Genomic DNA, 21,729 nt, shown 5'->3' with positions numbered 1-21,729 from the left:
CCTGGCAATGTGCTTTGTGTGGATTTCTCATTTAACAATTTATAACAGCCCTCTGGTGGTTTTACCTTTAATCAGGACGTGGAAACTGAGGCACATTGAGATTATGTCTGTGACTTTTTCAGGCGTGCTGTTAGTAAGGAGATGTGAACCCAGCATTCTGTCGCTGCATCCATTGTCTTTCCCAGCCTTCTCTGCACCGCCTGGCACCTTGTGCTCTGGTTGTCTTCTTTCCCTAAACATACCCCAACCTGCAGGCCTCCTCCTTCCAGAAGTCTAAGAAAGAAATAAAAGAAATTGCTGGAAGATTTCATTCAATTAATTTAAAAAAAAAACCATTTTCCCTTAAAAGAAGGTGGTGGCAGGGAGTCCCCTGGTGGCCTAGTGGTTAGGATTCTGGGCTTTCACTGCTGTGGCCTGGGTTCAGTCCCTGGTTGGGGAACTGAGATCCCACAAGCCGTGCGGCACGGCCAGAAAAAGAGAAGGTGGTGGCATTTCCAGTGAGGGAGCAGGTTAGAAGAATCAGTGTGTATTGTAGCTGGTTACTAAGGGAACACTATTCTGATTGAATAAAGTCAGTCCCAGGAGTTCGTACAACCCGACAACAGCCAGCAGCTTGCTGCTTCCCTTTGCACGTTTTGCCAGGAAGGGGAAGAGCAAACCAGGAAGATTGACGGGGCCACGCCCCAGAGCAGAGGGCGGAGAGGAAGCCAATCCCCTCGGGGAGGGAGGGGTCTCTGGGTCAGTTGCAAGCACCTTCAGGCCCCAGATGAGTTTGGGGGAGCACCCCACTGGGAAGCTGTTTTTCTCAGGAGATTCTTGAAAATCCTATTCTCTTAGGCTAGTGAAGGCTGGAAACATTAAGCAGTAATGGATACAGTTGAAATTTAGAAAGTAAGATTTAAAACAAGGTACCATGGTATATTTTAGACTTCCTAAATTGTATCCTCAGTTCAACCGGCAAATATCCAAATGTCTGTTGTGTTGAGGTCTATGGTCAATCCTGAAAAATGTCATTTTCTAATTAAGATATTGCTCATGATGGGTATTTTAATAGTTTATATTAAAATATTATTTATTTTTATGGAGGAAAGGAAAGGGTCGATTTTGGGGTCAGGTCTAGTGCTCTGCTTTTGACTGACTCTAGGTAGGGAAAACTTTTTTTAGTCGTGTTACTTTTAAGCAATCAGTATTATAAGTATATTGTGTTCGGGAGTTTCTGAAGGGTTGGTCCTGAAAAACATCAATGCACTAAGTGCAGGTGACTCTCTCAGTCACCATTTAGATGTTTGTTTTTCTAAACTTTCAGTGAGTGTGGAAGGTATGATGATCAAGTGAGAGGTTACATGGAAACTCCCAGAAGCTGCCCAGATGTTGGTCTTAACTTCACATGGACTGAAGCTGGCTTTTTATTAGCCAACTTCTAACCTCTTGCATCTCTGAGCTTTTTTTTTGGTTGCTCTGGGTCTTAGTTGTGGCAGGCGGGCTCCTTAGTTGTGGCATGTGTGTGGGATCTAGTTCCCTGATGAGGGATTGAACACGGGCCCCCTGCATTGGGAGCGAGGAGTCTTATCCACTGCACCACCAGGAAAGTCCCTAACCTGTAACTAATAGACATCTGAGGACTGGGTCACGCACTGAGCCAGGTTTAAAGAAACTTGCTTTTCTTACTGCCCATGCCCTCCACATACTAGAAAATGGTTTTTATAAGAAGGTCATAATACAGGATGGGAGAGTTCGTGCATTGTAAGTGGTGGGAGGAATATAGGTTTTGGCCGCTATCAGACCTGGACTCCCAACTCCCAGCTCCCAGCTTTCTAGCCTAAGGCAAATCACTTAACTTCTCTAATGCTAGTTTCCTTATCCATAAAAAGAAATTATAGTATCTGTTTCTTGGTGGTGGTGGGACTTGATTGAGATCCTGGAAGTAAATCACCAAGCATAATACCTGACCTATGGAATTTGCTTAACAAGTACAAGCTTTTATTATTATTTACATCTTCTTGCTTGATCTTTATGGCAGCCCGCCGTGTAATGGCAAGTATGGATAGTCATATCCCATTTTGCAAATAAGTGCATCAAATCTTCAAAAAATAACATGCCTGGGAAGTAGTGGAATTAGGGCTTGAGGTCAAGTTCCCTGACTATGGATCATACTTACGTAGATTCAACGGTGCTGCGTCCACAAATTACAAAAGTCGTGACGCTGCCTCTATAGACTGTGGCTGCTAATGGCCCATCTGACATGCATGGTGACTGGAACCTGTACCAGTAGTCGTCCAACTCCTGTTTCTCTTTAGCTTGCAAAGTACTGTCTTCTCTACTTTTTCCTTTTGGTTTCCCTCATTAGTGAATTATGTATATTATATTGGAAGAGTGTTAGCCAGTAGTTCTCAAACTTGGGTGTTAGGACCCCAATCTTAAAAATGTTTGAGAACGCCAAAGAGTTTGTGTTTATGTGGACTGTTTCTATCCATGTTTACTATCTTAGAATTTAAAACTGAGGAATTTTTTAATGTATTAATTCATTTTGTTGCAATACATTGTTTTAGTTGAAGTAGACAAAAAATTACAGTCTCATACAGGTCCATATACTGGGAAGAGAGAAAAGTACTTTAAGAGCCTTTTCAGGAAATTATCAATAATTTTCTTTGATACTATGTCAAAACGTGATGGTGGTTCCTTAAAAGTTAGTAGCAATATGAATCTGAAACCATATAAATTAACTTTAAGGATTTGGAAACTGTCAAGCTCATGGTGACAGAGGTTTTCCAAAATTTTAACTTTTCTCTGAAAGCTCCAGTTTTATCATTAGCAACAAATACTGTCACTTGTTCACCTTGTAGTGACGAGTAATTCATTTGCAAGAAAATGTTTGCCAAATACCCAGGTCTCAGTACCACAGTTGTCACAGTTCCTTGTTCCAAGGAAACAAGTGGCGTTCCAGTAGAAAACTAACAAAACCAGCCCGTCCAGATTGCAACTTGAAAAACTGCATGCTTGTGTTTTCTCAAGATAACCATCGTATTTTGGTATGCCTTGGAAGTTCTTTACTTCCTATGCATCGTATTTCATCAAAGAGAATATTAAGAAGATATACTCAAGGGTTGATAGGTAATAAAATCAATCATTTCTGCTGTTTCATGGTGAACATTCTTAAATGAAGATAGCCTTTTATTTTATTTTTGTACTGCAAGAGCATGACCATGAGGAATAGAGTGACTACACTTTGTGGCAATACCTTGCATCACACTAAGGCACCAGCAGTTTTACCTTCATTATTTTTGCACTATCAGTGCAAGTGTCAAGACAGTGAAAAGGTCAGATAAAACTTCTTAGTATTATTATGGAAATACTTCCGACCTTGGGGACTTGAGAACCACTGGCATCAGAAATCAAAGGCTTTGTTATGTCCTTTGACATGAGGACTGAGTGACATAAGGTTAACTTCGCCTAACTTATAAGCATGAACTTCCTCCCTGGAAGAATGGGGGAAAAGTACCTCCCTTCCTACCCTGTTGCTTATTTGAGAATTAGATCCTGTGACCCATGTGAGAAACCTTGTAAACTGCAAATTCCTTGAGTCACGCACGCACAGTGGATTGTTAACCATATTAGTAAACTACATTAATGTTAATACTACTGTGGCATTAATGGCCACTGCAGGGACTTTATTTATGTATTTTTTTCTGATTATAAAATGAAACACCAGCCTAGTTGGGAAATTTTAGAATTCAAAGAGAAAATTGCAGGTTCTCTTTTACATCCTTCTTACCCTGAGAGAGCCTTCATTGATATTTCGGGTTTGTCTTCCTGGTCCTCTTTCTCTGCACTTTTCCCCTCACATAGATGAAATCACATGTCCTAAGCAACTTTGTGTTTCTGTGGATTTCACTTAGTGTCAGCATTAGAGCATATGCACTTTTCCTGGTTGGGACAAAGTTATTCACTAGAAGTTCGAGAGAATGTGACTTTCCAAAGAACCCCCTCTGATAGAGCCCTCATCCCTGGCAGTTCAGCCTCGTCCCTTCCGTGTTGTGAGAGCCAGTGCTGAGATATCTGCTTGCTGTCAGCACCTGGGAATCCAGGTACTGGGGCAGGAATAGGATCGGGGACTTGCCGGTCCGGTGGGAACTGCCCAACTACATACAGGAAGGTCTTTTGTCTCTTTCTTTCGTGTTCTTTCTACCACTGTGGGCTTCTGACGTCTTAAAGTAAAAACAAGAAGTTCCATAAAACAGTGACTTTTAACAAGATAACTTTGCCATTTATGTATTTTTCTGATTTAAGTCTAAATCATCCAAAATTACAGAGATAGAGAACAGGGGTTAGAGGCAGGGTCAAGGGTGTTAAGTATAAAGGAAGAACCCAAGGGAGATCCTTTGTGTTGACGGAACAGTTCTCTGTCTTGACTGTGGTGTGGCTGTACCATATCTATACATGTGGTAAAACGTCATAGAAATATACACAGAGACGTACCAAAAAATAAGTGCATGCAAAAATTGGTGAAATTCAAGTAAGGCCTGGAGCCTGGTTGATCATCTTGTACCAGTGTTGATTTCTGGGTTTTGATAATGTGGTTTATAGCACACGTAACATATTACTCTTGAGAGAAGTGGGTTGATGGGTACAAGGAACCTCTCTGTACTATTTCTGCAACTTTTTGTGAGTCTATAATTTTTTTTAAACAATGAGGTTAATAAAAATAAATTATCAGATTCTAGTCAGGGAGAGAAAGTTGGAAAAAGTCTTTAATAATATAGCTATTGTTATATAACAGTTTCAGAATATAACAAATGCACAGACCAAAAACCAAACTCTCACCTCTACTATTCCTTTAGACCACTTCCTACTTCCTTTTAACTGTTGCAGGTTTTCTAAACCAGTCTTTCTCTGTCTTTTGAATTTTTACCTCTAGTTAAAGACCTCTGTGTGGTCACTATTCTCAAAAGGTGATTAGCTGTTTCCTCCCAGAAGTGAATCCGTTCATCATGTTTGAATATGTCTGGGGAATGCTGCCTTTTAGTGGTGAGAGGCCAGAGAAATGTGGGCGTGATGTATTTTGCTGATGTTTTTAATATGTTTGTGGCGAGGTTTTAAGCGTGTGGGCTTTTCTGTGAAGTATCTTTTGTAGGTTTAGTTCATAATCTGCTTAGTAGATAGTGGCATTTTAAAAAAATTATTAGAAATATTTCTTTAGTTGATTTACCAGTCTCTCTGGACTTGTTCTTCCTCCAGTTCAAAGATGCCTTCGTAATCAGTCAGCTCCAGACACAGCAAATGATTTGTTGTTGCTGGAGCATCGGCTGTTTCTTGCTTCCGTGCCATTATACATTTGGTTCCTTCTACTTACAAGTGCCCTTTAGTTAATGTATTAATGATTAAGGCTTCCTTGTAACAAAAAAAGAAGAAGAAGAAAAACAGGATGATCTTGAATTTTAGCTGTTTCTAAATATTTTTATTTTTCATTTGATTAAATATATAGTCCCAAAATTATGTTCAGTCTTTTTCTTTTCCTTTTTTGTTAACTATTACAAGGAAAGCAGTAAAGTCATTACTTGCTAAACAGTGCTGGGTCTGCTCTACACCCCAGTGTCAGGCCATCATCCTGTGATGCTGACGAAGAAGTTAGGGAGTCAGCAGAGCGTTGCATCCGTTTAATTATCAAACCACAACAATGGGACGGGAAAGAAGTAGATTGAAATAGATTCTCAGTGGGCAGAGGAAAACCATTTAAACCGTGCCCTAAGAGCCTCAATGTAGCAGCAGTTCTAGAAATAGATGTAAACGCTCTTTTGAAATAGTAGGTGCCCGGGAGGATTCCAGTCCGGCCAGGCCTCTCTGTGCCTCTGCTTCCTTCTCTTCCCTAGGCCTTCGGACAGTTCTGTAGCTTGCATAAGAGCCTGCACCTCCTTCAGCAGTTAGAGGGCAGATATTGCTTCAGAGCTGTTGCAGCAAAGCCGAGATTTCTCCAGCTGTGTAGCATTTCCTGTTTGCAGTCTCTGACTGCAGGGTATTGTGGTTTGAGTTAAGGATGTTTTTTTTTAATTTTTAATTTTTCTTCTTTTTTTCCCCTTCAAATGAGAATGGTTGGAAATGTGCAGATTGGATCTAGGTTTGTAGCAAACAGATTATTTCTCAGGTTCTTCTTTGAAACATGGAAAAGTGCTGAAAGCCTGGGTCTCCTCAGTAGTAAATTGGTAACCCCTGGGTGCTCTGGATTATGTAATACATTTTTAAAACCCCATCATTTTGCACAATGGTGATCCGTAATCGGAAGGTTTAACCTTTTGATCTGCCAGCCATCCCCTTATGTCCTGACATGCTTCATTGCCAATTAGTATTGTAGGACATTTCATGAAATGAGATCTGTCCATATGAATGGGAGGATGGGTAAGAAGGAGGAGGGTTTTCTTTTTCCTTTCTATTGTAAAAGTTGTATGTGTTTACTGTAAAAATTTCAGAAATTTTAAATAAGAAAATAAAGATCATTATATAATTCTAACTTTGGTGAATACTAATATTATAGTTTGTCCTTTGAAACAGTTTCATAGATTTATACACAGAGATACTGATAATTTATACACTAACACACACACATTGTGTGTGTGTGTGTGTGTGTGTGTGTGTAACATCCAACTCCACAGTCTCTTATCCAGAACCCTTGGGGTTAGATGTTTTTCAAAATTCAGAATTTTATAGATTCCAGAAGGTTGACAGGGTGCATATGCCATATATTATGCAATGCCCCCTAGTGACTTCTCAGGTGAATAGTTACATGAAGTGGGATATGTGAGGAGTCCCACCTCAGTTCAAGTCCAAGCTAACCACCAAGTGAATTCAGGTCAGGTCAGGTTTTGCTACCAAATCAGTTTTGTTTTTTTAAACAAGCTTGTGTTATACATATATTTTGCAGACTTGTTTTTATTTATTTATTTTAACATCTTTATTGGAGTATAATTGCTTTACAGTGGTGTGTTAGTTTCTGCTTTATAACAAAGTGAATCAGTTATACATATACATATATCCCCATATCTCTTCCCTCTTGCGTCTCCCTCCCTCCCACCCTCCCTATCCCACTCCTCTAGGTGGTCACAAAGCACCGAGCTGATCTCCCTGTGCTATTCGGCTGCTTCCCACTAGCTATCTGTTTTACATTTGGTAGTGTATATATGCATGACTTAGTTATTTTATAACTGGAAGTTTGTATCTTTAACCCCCTTCACCCATTTTGCCCACCCCCTATCCGCAAGCTCTGGCAACCACCAATATCTTCTCCATATCTATGAGTTTGCTGGTTTTAATTTTTTTAGATTCCACATATAAGTGGGATCATATGGTATTTGTCTTTCTCTGTCTGACTTATCTCACTTAGCATAATGCCTTCAAGGTCTACCCATGTTGTTGCAAATGGCAAGATTTCCTTTTTTGTGTGCTGAATAATATTCCACTATCTGTCTCTCTATCTACCACATTTTCTTCATCCATTGATCCACTGATGGACACTTAGGTTGCTTCCATGTCTTGGCTATTGTATATAATTCTGCAATGAACGTGGGCGTGCGTATATCTTTTCCAGTTAGTGGTTTTTTGTTTTTTTTTTTAACATCTCTATTGGAGTATAATTGCTTTACATGCAGACTTGTTTTTAAAGCTTGTTAGCTCTCCATGACCATACAAATAAAACTGCAGAATCACTTTAACAGGCTACATAGTATTTCACTGTATAACTAAACCATAATTCCCTGTATAGGATTTGAATTGTACATTCATTAGTACAGGTGTACCTTGTCTTAAATACATTCAATATACAGAAATCCTGGTATCCCCAGGCCAAATTTTAACATGTTTTGTTTTTCCTTTCCTTTTTTTCTTCTTTTAAGGATTTACATTAAACATGTTTTAAATAGGAAGTTCAAATAATGCATTTGAAATAGGATTGATTTTCATCTTGTGAGTTTTACTTGCAGTGAATAACACTTTTCATTTAAAATGTGTGTGATTGTGGTTATGTGACTGTCAGGTGTTAACTCCACTTGAAACAGACTCACAGAACAGCATTTTGATGCTTGAAAGACTTAACGTTTTTAGAGCTGTGGATCTGTGAGAGAAGACGGAAGGAAAAGGAGGGAAAGAAGAAAGAGGAAAGGGGGAGAAAGAAATTAGCGCTTGTTGGAGGAGGGAGTCTCTGGTTGGTGCCGGCTGCTTTAGGATGCCCCTAAGAGTTGCTTATCAGCATCTCTTTTAAACAAAAATGGATCTGATCTTATCCTCAGAGCCTTCAGGCAGGTAAAGTTTTCATTATTTTTATGGTTAACGTTTACTATACAAATAGTAATGACAACGAGTGTTTTGTGGTGTGCCTGCTACATGCACTGTTTTAATCGCTTTGCATGTTGTATTAGCTAGGATAGGCGAGGATGTGCTGCAGTAATAAATTAACCCCCGCATCTCCACGGCTTAACGTAGTAAAGGTTTATTTCCTCCTCATGTCCGTGTCTACTGAGGGAGTCTGCTCTGTAGTAACAGTGATTCAGAGACCGAGGCAGAGGGAGGCTCCTCTGTCTCAGCAAGGTTTGCTGTGCAGAGGATGAGAGAAACTGTAGAATCAGATGAAGACTCGTCACAGTTTTCCCTGATAGATTAGTTCTTTGGTTTAAACTGTGTTCCTGGCCCCACTTGCAGGGGCCCAGGAGGTGGACGGGAACAAATGGAGTATTTGGTGAGCAGTACTGTTTCTGCCTTATCTATATATAGCCTCCTTCACTGCTCACATCAGCCCTACCAGGTAGCAGCCATAATTATCCCTGTTAAGCAGCTGAGAAAATCGAGTCACAGAGTGCTCAGTGGATCCTGGAGCCAGCATGCAAACCCAGGCAGTTCACTCCACAGTCCGTGCTTTCAAGCAGTGCCCTGGACTGCCTGCCTCTCGAAGGATATGGACCTCCTTTTATGGGTATAACATAAAGTTTACTTTTAACTTATTTAAGTAAAAAGTATTGATTTAAAGAATGGCAAGTGGGACTTCCCTGGTGGCGCAGTGGTTAAGAATCCACCTGCCAATGCAGGGGACATGGGTTCGATTACCTGGTCCGGGAAGATCCCACATGCCACGGAGCAGCTAAGCCCGTGCGCCACAACTACTGAGCCCATGAGCCACAACTACTGAGCCCATAAGCCACAACTACTAGAGGAGCCACCACAATGAGAAGCCCGTGCACCGCAACGAAGAGTAGCCCCCGCTCGCTGCAACTAGAGAAAGCCTGCACGCAGCAACGAAGACCCAACACAGCCATAGATAGATAGATAGATAGATAGATAGATAGATAGATAGATAGATAGATAGATAGAAGTCCATAAATATATTTTTAAAACTTAAAACAAAAATAAAGAACAGCAAGCAAAACAGTGGCACGGATATTGCAAGAGTAAGGCAAGCACTGTTTTGAGATAATCAACAGCCCAGAAGCCCCCAGAGCTCCGTCTCCAGGCCCACATCTGGAGGTACTTTGTGAAAAGCAAATGCAAGTACTTTCCTTGGCTCAGAGAATTCTGCCAAACTCAGCCTCACTCTCACTCCTTTGCCCCTTTCCACTCTTGATTTCCTGTTGCCATCCCAGGCAAGGCCTCTTCTCTGGATTCTGCCTTTCCACCTACCTGCTTCACATTACATGCTGTGTCTTGAACTGGTTTGGATTCCTCTGCAGAACGTTGCCTCTGATCTCTCCTCACCTCCACTTTCTGTAGCCCTCAGACAGGGCCACTCCCTCCAGCCTAGACTCGTGGGCAGAGGTACTACAGCCCAGCCAGCCTTCTCCTGGGCTGATTGATGTCAGCCAGTGCCGGAGAGCACGGATGAGTGAGAGAGTGTGGCTGGGTTTCAGGCTCCACGTGCACCTTCCAGGTGGGTGCTTGGAGCCGTGTGTACCCCGTGCGCCTGCGGTCAGTGGTCGGGCTGCACCCGGTGCGTCCGCTCCCTCTTGCCTGGGAGCGGGCGCATCAGAGTGTGAAACACCTTTCCCTAAGTTTTCCTTGAAACACGAATCCCATGCCTTGTTCTTTGACAAGAGTTCTGGATTGAGAAGCACTACGTAATACCCTTGGGGATTTACAGTGCACATTTGTATATCGAAGGCTTAGAGACATCCTGCAATGAAAGAGACGTGTCCAATTCAATGCTTTCCTAACTTACGTAACCACAGACTTTCCTGTTGTATAAGAAACATTAACTTGCCATGAATCCACTTTGAGAAATGCTTATTTAGATGTTTTGCTGGATCAGGGGATCCATTTCATCTGTTGTATTTATTTGTTTTAATTTTCTTTTCCATTTCACATCAACTCTTCTAGAATTTATTTCTTACTTACATTTCAGTATATGATTTCTGAGTATATTAAGCCTCTTTATTTATACTTTGCCTCTCTATTTTAGATGATACCCCTGCCTGTGGTACCTTCAGGTTTAAACCTGAAGAAACGGCCTGCTGATTCCATCTGGAGCTAGTAGCTTACTATATCTTCTACTAAAAGTGAATGGCCCTTTTATTGACTTATTGCCCAGCCGTGTTAAGAAATTGGAAGTTCAGAGAGCTGGCGGACATAGCATGACTTTGAAGTCAGTTACAACTGAGTTCAGATCTCTGCTCTGCTATTTCCCAAGCTAGATCACCAGAGGCAGATTCATTCATTCACTCCCTCCCTCATTTATACATCCAGAAAGCAAGGATACCGAGAAAGCCTTCCCAGAAGAGAGACCCTTGACCTGAGCCACAAATAATTAATAGATATTTTGTGAAACTGCTCTCCTGGGCTTGCAGAGGCTCTTTTCTTTAAATAGAAACATTACACAACATCAAGCATTGGTTGATACACCTGATATTTAGAGAGTGAGGTGAAATCAATATTTCAGTATTTTTAAAAAGAAAGAAAATAAAAGACTTTCTAAAATTGTGGCCTTGACTCAGCCAGGATTTACTAAGTGTCTGCTCTGTTCCAGGCTCTGTGCTAAGCTTGACTGTCCCCTTCTGTTTAAGAGATTGCTTATACAGAGTATTCTCATAGTTTACACTAAGGCACTACTTCATTCTATAGGGAAAGATGGATGTGGGTATAGGACCAGATTTTTAAAACGTCCTGCTTTTTCTTTCCCTCAAGTAGAGAAAACTTTGATTTGGTTTCCTAGCAGCATCACAGGGTTAATATGTAAGAAGATTCTTTTCTGCAGCAGTGGCCTTGAAATACATCAGCTGATGGCGAATATCACAGCCAGCAGTTAGATAAATTCTTTGAATTCTAAAATACTCAACGAGGATCAAGTGAAGTGAGTTTTAAAACATATGAGATATGGACCAAGCAGACAGAGTAGGGCAATCCAGGCAAAGGGAGCAGCAGATGCCTGTTTTCTTTTATTATCAGTTAAATGAAGACAGTAAATGTCTACTATGAGGCATTATGATGTTCTTCCAGTACATGGTGAGCCCTGTGTGCTTGTACATGTTTATTTTGTTAGATTTTTAAGTTGTGTTAATAAGGTTCTTCCTAAGGAAAAGTTTTTTGTTGTAAAACATGTACCATAACGTGTGATAAACATGTTCGGTAAAGGCAAGGAAAATGTGATTTGATGTCACTTTCATTATGGTTTTGTTGTAGTTTAAACATAGCAGATTATAGATGACATGCATGGAAATGAAATTAAAGGTCTGAAAGTTGATCATGAACTGATTAATCATTTCAAGCACAATAAAGAAACCCTTAGGGTCGGGCTGACTCTTTCAAACCAAGGCGTATGTAGGCATTTTTCTTTTGCTTTCTCATTTATCTTGGTCTTATAAGCCTTAGCTACCCACCCCCCTGCCCCCCGTTCTTATAATTATCCTCAGATCAAATCAGGTGCTGCACATAATGCAAAGGAAAATCGTGCTTTCATTTGCACTCTTGATGTATGAGATGATGTTAAATCTAACCCATCATTTACTTAAATTGAATTAGACAAAATATAATTGCATTACTTTATGTTAAGGAATTCTCATATTCCCTGACACTCCTACACATACCCAATTTTCTCTGTAAAACTTCCAGTAAAACTGTACTTTCCACTTAAATTCAGTCTTGCCAGTTCCCAATGCCTTTAGCATAAAGTGGGAACTCGGTTCCCCCTTTTCCTTAGGTCTTTCCCGGATCTCCCAGAGCAGTTACTCATTTCTGTTCTTTCTTCATAGGAATTATGCCTTAGACCTTAGGCAAGTGATTTCCACTCCCTGACCGTAGGTCTTTCTTCTCTGACGAAACTTTGGTTTTTCTTCTCCTCTGAACAGCTAAGGCTGCGGGGCCCAAACTTGATCTTGCATCCATCTTCCTTAGAAAGCTTGTTTAAACAGAGGTTGTTGGATCCCATCGGTAGAGTCTGATTAATGAGATTTGAGATTTTGTTTCGAAGAAGTTTCCGCCTGGTCTGACACTGTTGCTCTGAGGACCACACTAGTCAGGGTTGTCACTCTGGGCAGACAGCTCGAGTTCCCTGGCGTCATAGAGAAGCTGTAACTTTTTTCATCCACATTCACTGCCTGATTAATTATTTTTATTTTTATACACACCATCTGCTTTTTATCTTATAATAGTAAATAACTTGAATGAGAAATAAGCTGCTGGTTGATTATATCGCCCTCTTGTGTTTCTGTGTCATATTTCTTTTTAATGACTTTCTGGAGACTTCCCTCGTGGCACAGTGGTTAAGAATCCGCCTGCCAATGCAGGGGACACAGGTTCAAGCCCTGGTCCGGGAAGATCCCACATGCCGCAGAGCAACTAAGCCTGTGCACCACAACTGCTGAGCCTGCATGCCACAACTACTGAAGCCTGTGCTCTGCAACAATAGAAGCCACCACAATGAGAAGCCCGTGCACCTCAACGAAGAGTAGCCCCTGCTCGCAGCAACTAGAGAAATCCCGCATGCAACAACAAAGACCCAACACAGCCAAAAATAAATTAATTAATTAATTTAAAAAATAACTTTCTGAATGTAAAAATAATACCACTTCATTGTTAAAACTTAGAAAATACAGGGACAAAAGACTAAAATAAAAATCACCAATCACTGAGATTAAAAACAGCTGTGTGTGGATTGGTTCAAGATGGCGGAGTAGAAGAACGTGCTCTCACTCCCTCTTGCGAGAGCACTGGAATCACGACTAACTGCTGAACAGTCATCGACAGGAAGACACTGGAACTCACCAAAGAAGATACCCCACATCCAAAGACAAAGGAGAAGCCACAGTGAGACAGTAGGAGGGGCACAATCACATTAAAATCAAATCCCATAACGGCTGGGTGGATGACTCACAAACTGGAGAACACTTATACCACAGAAGTCCACCCACCGGAGTGAAGGTTCTGAGCCCCACGTCAGGTTTCCCAACCTGGGGGTCCGGCAACGGGAGGAGGAATTCCTAGAGAATCAGACATTGAAGGCTAGCGGGATTTGATTGCAGAACTTTGACAGGACTGGGGGAAACAGAGACTCCACTCTTGGAGGGCACACATAAAGTAGCGTGTGCATCGGGACCCAGGGGAAGGAGCAGTGACCCCAGGGGAGACTGAACCAGACCTACCTGCTAGTGTTGGAGGGTCTCCTGCAGAGGTGCGGGGTGGCTGTGTCTCACTGCGAGGACAAGGACACTGGCAGCAGAAGTTATGGGAAGTACTCCTTGGCGAGCCCTCCCAGAGTCCGCCATTAGCCCCACCAAAGAGCCCAGGTAGGCTCCAGTGTTGGGTTGCCTCAGGCCAAACACCCAACAGGGAGGGAACCCAGCCCCACCCATCAGCAGTCAAGTAGATTAAAGTTTTACTGACTCTGCCCACCAGAGCAACAGCCAGCTCTACCCACCACCAGTCCCTCCCATCAGGAAACTTACACAAGCCTCTTAGATAGCCTCATCCACCAGAGGGCAGACAGCAGAAGCAAGAAGAACTACAATCCTGCAGCCTGTGGAACAAAAACCACATTCACAGAAACATAGACAAGATGAAAAGGCAGAGGGCTATGTACCAGATGAAGGAACAAGATAAAACCCCAGAAAAACAACTAAATGAAGTGGATATAGGCAACCTTCCAGAAAAAGAATTCAGAATAATGATAGTGAAGGTGATCTAGGACCTCGGAAAAAGAATAGAGGCAAAGATCAAGAAGCTGCAAGAGATGTTTAACAAAGACCTAGAAGAATTAAAGAACAGGGATGAATAATACAATAACTGAAATGAAAACTACACTAGAAGGAATCAATAGCAGAATAACTGAGGCAGAAGAACAGATAAGTGACTTGGAGAATGGTGGAATTCACTGCTGTGGAACAGAATAAAGAAAAAAGAATGAAAAGAAATGAAGACAGCCCAAGAGACCTCTGGGACAACATTAAACGCAACAACATTCGCATTATAGGGGTCCCAGAAGGAGAAGAGAGAGAGAAAGGACCTGAGAAAATATTTGAAGAGATTACAGTTGAAAACTTCCCTAACATGGGAGAGGAAATAGCCACCCAAGTCCAGGAAGCGCAGAGAGTCCCATACAGGATAAACCCAAGGAGAAACATGCCGAGACACATAGTAATCAAATTGGCAAAAATTAAAGACAAAGAAAAATTATTGAAAGCAGCAGGGGAAAAACAACAAATAACATACAAGGGAACTCCCATAAGGTTAACAGCTGATTTCTCAGCAAAAACTCTACAAGCCAGAAAGAGTGGCAGGACATATTTAAAGTGATGAAAGGGAAGAACCTACAACCAAGATTACTCTACCCAGCACTGATCTCATTCAGATTCAATGGAGAAATCAGAAGCTTTACAGACAAGCAAAAGCTAAGAGAATTCAGCACCACCAAACCAGCTCTACAACAAATGCTAAAGGAACTTCTCTAAGTGGGAAACACAAGAGAAGAAAAGGACCTACAAAAACAAACCCATAACAATAAAGAAAATGGTAATAGGAACATACATATCGATAATTACCTTAAACATGAATGGATTAAATGCTCCAACCAAAAGACACAGGCTCGCTGAATGGATACAAAAACAAGACCCATCTATATGCTGTCTACAAGAGACCCACTTCAGACTTAGGGACACATACAGACTGAAACTGAGGGGATGGAAAAAGATATTACATGAAAATGGAAATCAAAAGCTGGAGTAGCAATACTAATATAAGATAAAATAGACTTTAAAATAAAGAATGTTACAAGAGACAAGGAAAGACACTACATAATGATCAAGGGATCAATCCAAGAAGAAGATATAACAATTATAAATATATATGCACCCAACATAGGAGCATCTCAGTACATAAGGGAACTGCTAACAGCTATAAAAGAGGAAATCGACAGTAACACAGTAGTAGTGGGGTACCTTAACACCTCACTTACACCAATGGACAGATCACACAAACAGAAAATTAATAAGGAAACACAAGCTTTAAATGACACAATAGACCAAATAGATTTAATTGGTGTTTATAGGACATTCCATCCAAAACCAGCAGATTGCACTTTCTTCTCAAGTGCGCACAGAACATTCTCCAGGATAGATCACATCTTGGGTCACAAATCAAGCCTCAGTAAATTTAAGAAAACTGAAATCATATAAAGCATCTTTTCTGACCACAACGCTATGAGATTAGAAATCAATTACAGAGGAAAAAACGTAAAAAACACGAACACATGGAGGCTAAACAATACATTACTAAATAACCAAGACGTCACTGAAGAAATCAAAGAGGAAATCAAAAAATACCCAGAGACAAGTGACAATGAAAACGTGATGATCCAAAACCTGTGGGATGCAGCAAGAGCAGTTCTAAGAGGGAAGTCTATAGCAATACAGTCCTACCTGAAGAAACAACAAACATCTCAAACAACCTAACCTTACACCTAAAGGAACTAGAGAAAGAAGAACAAACAAAACCCAAAGTTAGTAGAAGGAAAGAAATCATAAAGATCAGAGCAGAAATAAATAAAATAGAAACAAAGAAGACAATAGCAAAGATCAATAAAACTAAAAGCTGGTTCTTTCAGAAGATAAACAAAATTGATAAACCATTAGCCAGACTCATCAAGAAAAAGAGGGAGAGGACTCAAATCAATAAAATTAGAAATGAAAAAGGAAAAGTTACAACAGACACTGCAGAAAGACAAAGCATTCTAAGAGACTACTACAGGCAACTCTATGCCAATAAAATGGACAACCTGGAAGAAATGGACAAATTCTTGGAAAGGTATAACCTTCCAACACTGAACCAGGAAGAATTAGAAAATATGAACAGACAAATCACAAGTAATGAAATTGAAACTGTGATTAAAAATATTCCAACAAACAAAAGTCCAGGCCCAGATGGCTTCACAGGTGAATTCTATCAAACATTTAGAGAAGAGCTAACACCCATCCTTCTCAAACTCTTCGAAAACATTGCAGAGGAAGGAACACTCCCAAACTCATTCTATGAGGCCACCATCACCCTGATACCAAAACCAGACAAAGATACTACAAAAAAAGATTACAGACCAATATCACTGATGAATATACATGCAAAAATCCTCAACAAAATACTAGCAAACAGAATCCAACAACACACTGAAAGGATCATACACCATGATCAAGTGGAATTTATCCCAGGGATGCAAGGATTCTTCAATATATGCAAATCAATCAATGTGATACACCATATTAACAAATTGAAGAATAAAAACCATATGATCATCTCAATAGTTGCAGGAAAAGCTTTTGACAAAATTCAACACCCATTTATGATAAAAACTCTCCAGAAAGTGGGCATAGAGGGAACTTACCTCAACATAATAAAGGCCATATATGACAAACCAACAGCAAACATCATTCTCAAAGGTGAAAAACTGAAAGCATTTCCTCTAAGATCAGGAACAAGACAAGGATGTCCACTCTCACCACTATTATTCAACATAGTTTTGGAAGTCCTAGCCACGGCAATCAGAGAAGAAAAAGAAATAAAAGGAATACAAATTGGAAAAGAAGTAAAACTGTCACTGTTTGCAGATGACATGATACTATACATACAGAATCCTAAGGATGCCACCAGAAAAATACTAGAACTAATCAATGAATTTGGTAAAGTTGCACGATACAAAATTGATGCACAGAAATATCTTGCATTCCTATACACTAATGATGAAAAATCTGAAAGAGAAATTAAGTTAACACTCCCATTTACCATTGCAACAAAAAGAATAAAATACCTAGGAATAAACCTACCTAGGGAGACAAAAGACATGTATTGCAGAAAAATCTGTATGGAGACACAAAAGACCCCAAATAGCCAAAGCAATCTTGAGGGTAGAAAATGGAGCTGGAGGAATTGGACTCCCTGACTTCAGACTATACTACAAAGCTACAGTAATTAAGACTATGGTACTGGCACAAAAACAGAAATAGAGATCAATGGAACAGGATAGAAAGCCCAGAGATAAACCCACACACCTATGGTCAGCTAATCTATGACAAAGGAGGCAAGGATATACAATGGAGAAAAGACAGTCTCTTCAATAAGTTGTGCTGGGAAAACTGGACAGCTACACGTAAAAGAATGAAGTTAGAACACTCCCTAACACCATACACAAAAATAAACTCAAAATGGATTAGAGACCTAAATGTAAGACCAGGCACTATAAAACTCTTAGAGGAAAACACAGGAAAAACACTCTTTGACATAAATCACAGCAAAATCTTTTTTGATCCACCTCCTAGAGTAATGGAAATAAAAGCAAAAGTAAATAAATGGGACCTAATGAAACTTAAAAGCTTTTGCAAAGCAAAGGAAACTACAAAGAAGACGAAAAGACAACCCTCAGAATGGGAGAAAATATTTGCAAACAAATCAATGGACAAAGGATTAATCTCCAAAATATATAAGCAGCTCATGCAGCTCAATATTAAAAAAAAAAAAAAAACCCGATCCAAAAATGGGCAGAAGGCCTAAATAGACATTTCTCCAAAGAAGACATACAGATGGCCAAGAAGCACATGAAAAGCTGCTCAGCATCACTAATTATTAGAAAAATGCGTATCAAAACTACAACGAGTTATCACCTCACACCAGTTAGAATGGGCATCATCAGAAAATCTACAAACAACAAATGCTGGAGAGGGTGTGGAGAAAAGGGAACCCTCTTGCACTGTTGGTGGGAATGTAAATTGATACAGCCACTATGGAGAACAGTATGGAGGTTCCTTAAAGAAGTAAAAATAGAATTACCATATGACCCAGCAATCCCACTACTGGGCATATACCCAGAGAAAACCATAATTCAAAAAGACACATGCACCCAATGTTCATTGCAGCACTATTTACAATAGCCAGGTCATGGAAGCAACCTAAATGCCCATCGACAGAGGAATGGATAAAGAAGTTGTGGTACATATATACAATGGAATATTACTTAGCCATAAAAAGGAATGGAATTGAGTCATTTGTAGAGATGTGGATGGATCTAGAGACTGTCATGCAGAGTGAAGTCAGAAAGAGAAAAACAAATATCGTATATTAACGCATATATGTGGAACCTAGAAAAATGGTACAGATGAACCGGTTTGCAGGGCAGAAATTGACACACAGATGTAGAGAACAAATGTATGGACACCAAGGGGGGAAAGCAGCGGGGGTTGGGGGTGGTGGTGGGATGAATTGGGAGACTGGGATTGACATGTATACACTAATATGGATAAAATAGATAACTAATAAGAACCTGCTGTATAAAAAAATAAAATGCAAAAAAAATAATCACCAGTCACCTTGCAATCTATTGTTAAGGGGCTGGGATCTATCTATCTATCTATCTTCTAACCTTTTTTTCTATTTATACATACATATTGTTTTCCTGTGTGTAATTTTTGTCATACAATATTTAAACAATACTGGGTTCGTACTGTAGTGCTATTTTGTAACCTGATTTTTCATTTATTTATATACTTTGAAAATGTTTTCCCGTTTCGTAAAATATTGTAGCTTGAGAACCTTTGTTTCATTGGATGCATACAGCCCCCTAAAGCAGAGCTGCCCGGGCTGGAGCGGGGTCAGGAGCTTGGAGCCTCTCCCCTATTACCAGCTGCAGCCCCCTCAAAGAGGTGCCTGCAGAATCCGGAGGCACTACCCGTAACATCATGCTAACCCCTGTGTAGAAAGCTCACCATTTGCACCATAATTTAGGTACCCACTCTCCTATTTTGACCATTTCCATTGTTTTCATTTTTTCACTGTTTAGAATAATTGTTGAAAGCATCGCTGGTATCTCTGCACATGCTGTGATCAGCATGAATCCAGTTCATAATATTTTCACTTCCCTTCCTTCGCTATTGTTTGAGTCAGTCAGGAAATGCGGAGAAACTGCCAGCAGCCCAAGGCACCCTGGTAGTCCTATCAGTCCTTGCTCGGGTCAGATTCTGAAGCTCATTTTCTTGAGAGATTGCAGACTTTTTCAAGAGGTTGTTGTATTGTGCCAGAAGTTTTATAGTGGATATCATGGAGTGTACAAAAAAGTTTAGAGTGTTGATAGGAATTATGAATTGACCCTTCTAACTCTTCAGCATTACTGCAGAATTGTTTGTTATCGTTTTATTACTTGGTTGAGGGGAGGACCAGCGCTGTCCTTCAGCTCGTGAGGCAGTTGAAGCCTCTACTGTAGCTGTACGCCCGCTTGGTCTGGATTTTTTTCTGCTGTGTTCGGTTGTATCTCAGGAGCTCATTTTAAACTATAGGAAGATTGTAACTGGAGGCTATTTTAGAGACCTCATGGCTCTCTCATTTTGTCAGCGGCAGGAGCGAGAAGTGATGGACCTGAACTTACACAGCCAGCTGGAGGCAGGTCAAGTCCAGAGCACCCTTTCTTCCCCAGCTGTCAGACAGCCTCGCAGCTGCTTGAAGGAGGGTATCCTTGGTCTGTCACCCAACCATATCCCATCCCTCTCCTAAGTCCACCCCCCCACCTCCCCGCCCTTCCATTCTGATGCTGAGCGCACCAGGAAGACCAGAACTGGTTCAGATGCTGTAACACTTCTGAGTCTCAGAACAGCTTGCCTGCTTTGAAGGGGAACTCATTTCTTCATCCATTTACTCAATCAACAAACATTTTACTCAGTGTATATCGTGTCTATACCGCACTAGGGGGTTGATGCAACACAGTGGTGGACAAAACAGTCACAGCCCCTGCCCTCAAGAAGCTTTGCTCCCGACAGCGAAGAAACAAGTAACTCTAAAATGCAGACTCTTGAAAGCGAGCCTGTTCTGCCTGGTTGAGAGTAATGGGAGATTAGGGAGAATTGATCAATCTAGAGCTAGAACGGTCAAGACCTCACTGAGGAAGTGGCATGGAGACTGGAAGGCGCTTTGCCAGTAGCCAGAGGACGAGTGGTCCAGGCGGAGAGCACAGCACGTGCCAGCAAGAGAGAACTTGATGGGTTGAGAAGCCGAGGAGGCCTGGCGTGGTTGAAGGGTAGTGGGAATGGGTGGAGGGGCTTAAGACAGGTTGTGCTGGGGTTAGACCTATACTGGGAGGTTGGATTTTGAATCCAGTTCGATGGGAAATGGTTGATGTGTTTTAAGCAGGAAAGTGATATGATCTGATAAATCACTTTAAAACATCAGTCTAACAGCATGACACAGCACATGAGACTGGCCTTTGGAGTTAGTAAAAACCTTAGTTAGTAACCTGACCATCTGCCTTACTTACTGTTTGACCTTGGGCAAGTTGCTTAACCTCTCTGAGCCTGTTTCCATATTAACTGGGTGAGACTAAGACCCATCTTACAGAGTTGTTTTAAGCAATAACTTTAGATAACATATGTTAAGCACAGTACTGTCTGTCATTTTAATAACTATTTCAGACTGCCTAGGTTAGAACATGGTGTAATGGGATGCATTATCGTACAGTTTATAGAATGAGGCAGGGAAACAACTACGGAATTTCCCGTGGAGAGAGTGGTGCGATGTGAAGGACCTTTGGGAGTCTCCCCCCTCCACCTCCCCAGCCTCAAAAGACCTATTTCAGTATCTGAAATGCTATCATTATGTTTTTTCCACCACTACTGCTGAGCCTTTCAAGTGTAAAGAATTCTAAGAAAATAAACCGAGTCACACTTTATTAAGAGTCTGTTGTTGTACATGCATTGCAGGCCGTATCTGTATGTCACACAGCCCCTTGGCAGCATATGGAGTGGCCTTGAATGACTTGCCCAAGCACACCCTAGCTGAGTGCATGTTACCTGCTTGACCGTGTGAGCACGGGGCACTCGGGCATCTGTGAAGGGTACACTTACAAAGCCCTTAACAGTGGATGAGGTGGTATCATTAACTTTCATCCCTCCACTTCTGAGCAGTATTCTTTGTTTCCCCTTAGTGCATATGCAACCAAATAAAATAAAGCTTAGCTTAATAGGTCAGTAATAGCTTATAATAACTGTTCATTCATATATATAGTATATTGTAGTTTTCAAAGCATTCCGATATCTGTAAGAAGATGGTGCTGTAAGCAGTTCATTGCCTTTAGTGTCGGACCTGGTTTGTGCTTTGACGCCTCCACTTAATAGTGTGTTTGAACACACCTTGCAGGGTTACCAGGAGCAGCCAATGAAGCAGGCAACCCTGTGTGTCTGCAGTGAAGTGGGAGCTTCGTTGGTGCCCCCTCACATCGGCGTGGGCTAGTTGAGGAAGGTGCCAGGA

At 41.0% G+C, this 21,729-nt stretch overlaps 1 protein-coding gene across 2 annotated transcripts in view; it reads left to right on the top strand.

The window, feature by feature from the left end:
• ASAP1 (ArfGAP with SH3 domain, ankyrin repeat and PH domain 1) overlaps positions 1 to 21,729 on the top strand; it is a 356,837-nt gene that overhangs the window by 229,218 nt on the left and 105,890 nt on the right. The gene's annotated exons all lie outside the window — the stretch shown is intronic.

The sequence above is a fragment of the Eubalaena glacialis genome, chromosome 17 (assembly GCF_028564815.1).
Source record: "Eubalaena glacialis isolate mEubGla1 chromosome 17, mEubGla1.1.hap2.+ XY, whole genome shotgun sequence".
Lineage (NCBI taxonomy): Eukaryota > Metazoa > Chordata > Mammalia > Artiodactyla > Balaenidae > Eubalaena > Eubalaena glacialis.
Note: the sequence above shows the minus strand (reverse complement) of the source record. Positions and strands in the feature narration are given on the sequence as shown.